Raw genomic sequence first — 8,321 nt, 5'->3', positions numbered from 1 at the left:
GTTTTAACATCAGCTGTGTAGATTTGAAACAATTCTTTTAAAGTCATATCTTGTGCCTGTGAATTGCATCTGAATTACACGGGCAGTGACATTATTACTCTGATATGAGGTCCCTATTATGAAATAACTGGAGAGACAAGAAAAAGTTTGTGGTCAAAATATTTGTAACTGGAAGAGTGGTCAGAAAAGAATTGGAGCCACAAAATATGAAGTTACGAAGGAGGCAGATGATTCAGCAACAACACTGAGGTAGAGTTTGAGACTGGGGATATTATAAAGTTAGGTGTAGACAGGTTTGCTGACAGAGAGAATACAGAGTCATAAAACAGTTCAGGGCAAAAGTGAGACTCAAAGTCTGAACAGTCTTGTTCCTTCTTAGATGTTTATGAGTGAGGAGTCTGATATTGACGTACATGAAGTGGAGTTTGTGACTGAAACTGAAGATAACAGTTTATGCATTTTTAATATATAAATAATCGAAATAGCAATAACCTTCACCATCGTTTATAGAATGGGCAGAAATTGGCTTACCAGGAACACCAATAATAGCGAGGATGGGATAATATCCAGCTTGAATAATCCTCAGTACGACTTCTATCCGCAACTCTATCCATGCCCAATCCTGAGAAAGCCAGTAAAGACCCGCAGATTAACTCCTGTCCATTGTTGGAACATACCAGTCTAAAACATTCAGATTCTGATCCATTATTGTAACATTCCAGTGTAATGTTCTCAGATTCTGATCCATTGTTGGAACGGCACGGTGGCAGAGTGGGCGGCACGGTGGCACAGTGGTTAGCACTGCTGCCTCACAGCGCCAGACACCCGGGTTCAATTCCCACCTCAGGCGACTGACTGTGTAGAGTTTGCACATTCTCCCTGTGTCTGCGTGGGTTTCCTCCGGGTGCTCCGGTTTCCTCCCACAGTCCAAAGATGTGCAGGTCAAGTGAATTGGCCATGCTAAATTGCCTGGGTTGGGTGGGTTGCGCTTGGGTGGGTTGCGCTTCGGAGGGTCGGTGTGGACTTGTTGGGCCGAAGGGCCTGTTTCCACACTGTAAGTAATCTAATCTAATCTAATTCCAGTCTACTGTTCTAAGATTGTCTTCCTCTCCCTTTCTCTGCAGCTGCTGATCTCAATCATCTTGAGGATGCCGCGGATACTATGTGATAACAGGTTGAAGAAAGCCCCTTATTAATAGAAGAGGACAGCCTCCAGGGACACAGTTAGGATCCAGGAAGACTGACATCAATCACAGTCACCGAACAAACGGCTCAACTTTACCCCTTTCACAACAACCATGACAAATGGCAATAATACTTTCTTCCTGAGATGTTGACATCGCTGGCTGTCGGGCTAATGGCATGTCACGAATTATAAAGTTAGAGGTGAGGCAGAGAGATGATGCTTTCTCTTCACTCCTCTCTTTTGGCAGGATAGGAATTGCTGGGCTTCTGAGGCTGTGTCTGAGTACCAGGCCTGCTGCATCCTTTGGCTTTATTTATTTCTATTTAACTTTGACATTTATCTTATCAACATTGCATGGCTTAGGTGGGGTTAGGCATTTTTGAGAGACCTACTACAGCTGTAATGATGGTGTAGATACAGTCCATTCCTTGTTTTACTTGCAGCTGCGGCCTGGTCCTGTAGAGTGATGGTCAAACTCTCACTGAACCAGGATTCTTAGTTTTATCTTTCACCAGGTATTGCTGAGGTCTCAGCAGTGGTGGAAGGCAGAAAACCTCTCCCAACTGCTGCAATCTCTGAGATTTCTCTCTGAATTGGCTTTTGATGGTCATTCCTCCTGGATTGGAGAACTGCAGGTCAGACAATATGTTTCCTCAATTGGTTTTTGGACGAGTGTGCGTTTCTAGGATGTTACCATTTTGGAGCAGTTACTGTTTAGTAATTAAAAAACAAAACCTATTAATCTGTTAAGTTTTCCAACAAATTAAATTATTCCAAGTTCCTTTTTTTGTTGTTTTGTTTGTCTACAGTATTTGAATAAATTGCGTTTTGCTTAATGTCAAATGTTTTGACCAAACGAATTGCACCTGAAACACAGCACCTCACAATTACTTTTAAAATAAGAAAATGTTCGGGTCGAGATAACCTTCTTCATATATTATGAGAGGGGTCTGTCGAGTCCATTAGAAGAAGGACAGATATTCATGTTTTAATTGGATAATTATTTAATGGACAATAAGTTTCAGTAACACGGGGTTTGACAGCGAAATGCGCCAAGCTGGATGAGTGATAACCCAATCAGAAATTATATCAGATACACAATCCACACCACATTTCCAGTCCAGGTATAAGACCAGGTGAGATATCAGCTCAGCACGGAGTACTGTGCAGACCAGGCTCAGTACAACTCAGCAATCTGTCCAGGATGGAATACTGTGCAGCTGTCAGTAATCCACTAGCTATCTGTCCAACATGGGGAGCAGTACGGACCATACTGGTGCATTGATTAAGAAGTCTGGACAAAACAGTCTGCCCAGCATGGGTGACATGTAGCCCACACCAGAGTCTTTCTCTATAAACGCGGACAAGGTATCATGTTCAGTGTGGGGAGCTGTATTGTGAATAGCAGTGAATTCATCTGCTACCCTCCCACCATGCAGAGTTGTGTGCACCAACCCAGTGCATTGTTCAGTAACACTGTGTTAGATCCCTGCCCAGTGTTGAGAAACTAGCAGCCCATGTTGGAAGTAACAGGATAAGCAACTCCCGTCCATTTACAGCTCCATACCTTCGTTGTGCAATGGCAAGGGGTGTTATGGGTGTGTAAATCGCTGGCAGAGAGTGATGACAGAGGAATCTGTTAAAATACTTAGAAACAAAAGCATTTTATGAAAAAGAGAAAGAGAGATTGAGAGACGACTTCATGGAAGATCACATGAAGTGTATGTCTCATTGGGCTGAATCGAAAACTGGTTTCTCTCAGTGCCATTTTCATTGAGTGTGACAGAGGGATTGTCTGTACGAGGCTGAGCTAGTTTCCTGGTGCGATCTTATGGAACTCACCTCATTAACTACCTGCCCCACCCCATGGTGTCCCTCTCATTCAATGGTGCTCCCTCTACTGCATGCAGCACTCTCTCTCTCCCTCTCTCTGTCTCTCTCTCATTTTGTCTCTCTCTCTCTATCTCCCCGCACCCCCCCCCCCGCCTCACATTTGCAATACCCCCACACGGCGATAGAATGTTCTGGAGAATGCCAATTATGGAATGTTCCAGACAACGTTCCAAGTAATTCTAATTTTCAGAAAAATGTCAGTGCCCCAGTATCTAATACTCGGGAAGGAGTAGAGATGTATGTTTTTAAAATCACATACTATTCAAATCAATCATGAGACCATTCAACCATTTAAACGTGCTCTAATATTAATAAGATTGGGGGTGATCTGATTGTGCCCTGAGCTCCATTTTAGAGGAGCTTCAGACATTCAACACCTTGGGTTTATGTCACTGACCAGACGACACTCAAGAACTTTAACCCTGGTTTTCTTCAAGCACCTGTTCGAGGCCATTTCCCATGGGTGACGGACTCTCCGAACAATATATTCCACCAGCTTTATACATCTATGTAATGGTAAGCACATTTTACACAGACCAATCAGAAATATATTCTTATTTTATGGTTATCAATATCAAATTACGATTAATAATTCTACTTATTTCACCTGTCTCCCCTTATCGTATTCAGCTAAAGACAGCTTCTAAACACTTCTCTCATTATAACATACAAATCATAGCAAAGAACATTTTTATCCTCAGCCATTATCTTGACTGTTCTCTGAATTGTACCGTTTTCCTTGTTATGAAAATTTCTATTGCCCTTTGTCTGTGACTTTTTCTGTATGTAGCAGTTACACAGTCTCCCACGCAGTTGGCTGGACGGCTGGTTTGCGATGCACAGGGAAACCAACAGCCCAGATTCAATTCCCCACACTGAGGTTACCATGAAGGGGACGCTCTCTCATCCTCACCCCATCACCCGAGGTGTGGTAACCTTCACCGTAAACCACCACGAGTGGTCTCTCTCTCTCTCTATTGACAGAGCAGCCCCATGGTCCTTTGGAACTGTATTCTGTCACTGTTAACATTTTAACATGTTATCCATGTCATCATTTCGTTTTGCCTTATATTCCTGGATGTTGTGGAGCAGTGTTATTTTGTACCACTGTCAGCATTACCCCCACACTGTACATTCCTGCCCATTCCCCAAAAATCCATGGCTCCGTCGTTATTTATGAACCTTGCGGTCTGTGTCTCAAAAAAATTCAATCTCTGCCTCCAATTATCTGCAAAAAAATTAACAAATTATCAAAAACAAGATTAATGTCATATCTGTGTGTCAGAAGTTTTTGTGTGTCCTTACCTTAGTAAGGATATTATTACATTGGAATCAGTTCAGAGATGTTTCACTTCATTGCGATGAAGAGCTTATATTATGGAGGCTTTAACAGGTTATTCATGGAATGAGACATGATTTGATTTAAACATAAAAAACCTTGAGGATAGTGGTTCAGGTGAATGCACACTGGGGGTTTTAATAGTCCAAACTTGTGTCATTTTCGTGGAACTTCGACAATGTTGAAGCACGACATTCTGCCCATCAAGTCCACACTGACCCACTGAAAAGTATCCCAGACAGCCCTGCCCCTTCCACGTAACCCAGCTTTTCCCATGACTAACCCACCTAACCTACATGTCCCTGGGCACTATGGGCAATCAGGCATGGCCGATCCACTCTAAGTTGCACATCTTTAGATTGTGGGTGGAAACTGGAGCACTGGGAGGAAACCCACACAGACATGGGGTGAATGTTCAAACTCCACATAGAGCGTCGTCCAAAGTTGGAATTAAGCTCAGCTGCTTGGTGATGTGAGGCAGCAGTGCTGAACACAGATCCACCATGCTCCTCTGTGGCTTAAGAAAAAAAACTGTCTAACTTGTTCCTGTCTCTGAACCTGACCCAGTCTGAGACCTTTATCATCGGCCATATCACCAACCTGGTTACAATTAAAATTTGTAAGTAATGGAGGAGTGAGACTAGAAAGGAAAAGTGTTGACACCCTCCAACCTCAGTCAGGATCAGAGTGAGGAGAAATTCACAAAGTGAGATTTCATTCAAGTGGGAATTCTCTTTCCCAGAGGTTTGATGGCTCAATCTTTATATTATATCGATGCTGATTCGTCTGCTTTTCCATAGACAGGTGAATCAGGGATAATGATGCATGGAGAGAAAAGTGCAGCTGGGAACACAATGAGATAAGCCATGTCCTTATTTACTGGTGGAGTAGTGTCAAAGGGCCGAAAGACCCAATCGTGTCTGTCAGCCCTATGTTCTGATGTTCCATTCAGCCCTTCGGACCTGCTACACAGGGGCAGATCGAGGCTACTCCGATGGTTAGGTGTAGTTTCAGAAATGTACTTGAAAAATCCAGGCTGAGTCAGGAAGTGACGCCCAACCCCCAATCCCTCTTTCCAGGCCTCCCCTCTCTGTAACTTCTGCTCCCCACTTGGGTTATGTTACAGACCCAGATTCGCTGTGGATACAGCCCCCATCCCCCACCCAGGGTACAAATCCTGTACTCTCCCTGGATGCAACATTGTACAACACAACTTTCAGGAAAATAACCAGTTACCTTCCAAAAGCATAACATAAGAACGAAAGAAATAGGAACAGGAGTGGGCTATTCGGCCCCTCAAGCCTGCACTGTCATTGAATAAGAACATGGCTGATCTACTCCAGGGCTCAACTCCACTTTCCTGCTAACCCGTTGTATCCTTCAACTCGCTGATACGTCAAAAACCATTCCACTCTATCTGTTAATACATTCTGTGTCCCAGCCCCCACAACAGTCTGCGTTAGGGTATTCCATACATTCACTAACATCAGAAAGAAGACATATTTTGCATCTCAATTTGAATTCAGTATCCCTTATTCTGTGCCTATATCCCCGAATTCAAGGCTCTGGCCAAGAGTGGACCCATATTCTCTACATTTACCTTTCAGCCCTCTTGTAAATTTCATTAATATCACCCTCATTCATTTCAGCCACAATGAATAATCGCCTCACCAATTTAGATGTACTCAATAATTCAACATTTTCATCCCAGAAACCCGCCTAATGAACCAACTGGTTATTTGCACTATCAGCATGCTGACTTTATGTTTCACACACAGGAACACTCCAATCCCTTTGAACTGCTCCTTTTTTGGGAGTCATTTTCATTAAATAACAGCCTATCTTTTGGTTCTCAATGTCATCCACAAACTCGGATGTATACTGCACTCAGCTTCCATCGTCAGGCTATCAGTATAGATGGCCAATAACTGATGCCATCGGACTGATATTTGTGGTACTCCAGTTGATACATTTTATCACAAAGCTCTATTAATCCTTACTCTCCAATTTCTATGTGTTAACCAATCGTCACTCCATGCAAATATATTATCCGTCATATTATGAGCTTCTGTATTGTGTAAGAACCTTTATTTTGTGATACCTTATGGTAAATCTCTGGAAAACCTCATGTCTACCAGTTCCTTTTCATCAAGTCTGCTTGTTACATTCTCAGTGGTATCCAGATAAACCTTGCATGATTTTTATAGATCCCCTTGCATAAAACCATACTGATTTTGCGTGAAGCTTTTCTAAATGTCCTGCAATTCCCTCCTTAATAACAAACTCTCGCAGATTCCCAGCAATAATGGTGAAGCTAAATGGTTCCTGCTTTCAGTCTCATTCATTTCTTGAAGACAGGCGCCACATTGGAGGTACTCCAGTTTCGCTGGAACACTCCTGTAATCCACAGAGTTATGGAATATTTTACATGGTGCCACCAGTCACTCTGTAACACTTCCTTTAAAATTTATGAATTTCTGCTGAGCTGTCCCCTCCTTACACTTCTCTATTTGTTTAAAATTTTGTTAGAACTTCCCTTTTGTTTATACCATTGAAATATTTACAGTGCCTCACCTTGTGAGGACCAATGTAAAATATTGGTGTAAATTACCTGCAAATTCCCTCTGGGCAATTCCCCCGTCACACCCTCCAAATATTCTCAATATACTTTCCTGACTTCATTTCCACAAAAAGTCACGCACTCATCCTGAAAATTTTTGTTATAAACACAGATGAGCTCATGCAGCCATATCACCCACAAACAGACCCTTTGATCCAAATTGTCCATTCTGACCGGGTTTTCCAAACAAAATTAGTTCCACCTGCTTGCACTTGGCCCAAATGCCTCTGTACGTTTCCCATTAATATGTTTGTCCAACTGTCTTTTCAATATTGTAGCTGTATCTGCCACTTTTCCTCTGGCAGTTCATGCCATGCACACGTCACCCTCTGCATGAAAAAGTTGCTTCTTCGTCCCTTTTAAATCTTCACCTTTCACCTTAAAGCTATGTCCTTCATGTTTCAATTTCACTATCCTGTCAAAAAGACGTTGACTATGCAATCTATCCATGTCTCTCATGATTTTATACACTTCTATAATTTCACCCCTCAACCTCCTACACTCCATCTGATATTAACTTCAAAAATAATCACTGCAAATTTGAAACAATATTAAAAGCGAATGGTAAACAAAACTCAGCTACAAAACTTCATACTGTGATTTGTTTTTCTTCATATTACATTACTAAGGCAGCATGAAACTCTTACTAGTGCCAATAAGAAGTCAAACACCTGAATTTCTTTGTCTGAAGGGGGCTAAGATCTCTCTATAGTGAAAACGTATCTCTGCCCAAAGCTATGTAATGCCACATAGTCAACATTCTTCCTCCTGGTCTCCCTGTGTGGTTGTGCCTTCTTTAGCTTGCACTCAATATAAAGAACTCCTTTCCCTAACTCACATCTTAATTTAAACCCATTTTACATAATCTACTCATTCACCACTAATAAAAGCCCGATTTATCTTTTGCCACACCCTCTTTACATTGTCATCCATCCCCCACCTCTGACAAGGGAATAAAAAGCCCATTTTCCAATCATTTTCAATTCCAAACAAGTGTCACACTGGACTTGAAACATTAACTCTGTCCCTACGTCTCTCCAACTGCTGAGTTTCTCCAGGATAGGCACAGCACAAATTTTCAATGAAACAAACAACTATGGATACTGGAAATAAAAATACAAAATGTGCTGGAGGATCTGGGAGCTTTGTAGAACGGACACTTAGCCGAAAGATTAACTCTGCATTCACTCCAGAATATGCTGCCAGACCTGCATAGTTTGTTCAGCAATTTTTGTTTTGAACAAGTTCCAAAATTGTGTGTCAAAGCTGCTCATACGCCCTGT

Source organism: Chiloscyllium plagiosum, unplaced genomic scaffold (assembly GCF_037043375.1).
Source record: "Chiloscyllium plagiosum isolate Xiang-an unplaced genomic scaffold, Cpla_swu_hap1 HiC_scaffold_53Y, whole genome shotgun sequence".
NCBI lineage: Eukaryota > Metazoa > Chordata > Chondrichthyes > Orectolobiformes > Hemiscylliidae > Chiloscyllium > Chiloscyllium plagiosum.
This window is presented reverse-complemented; position numbering follows the sequence as displayed.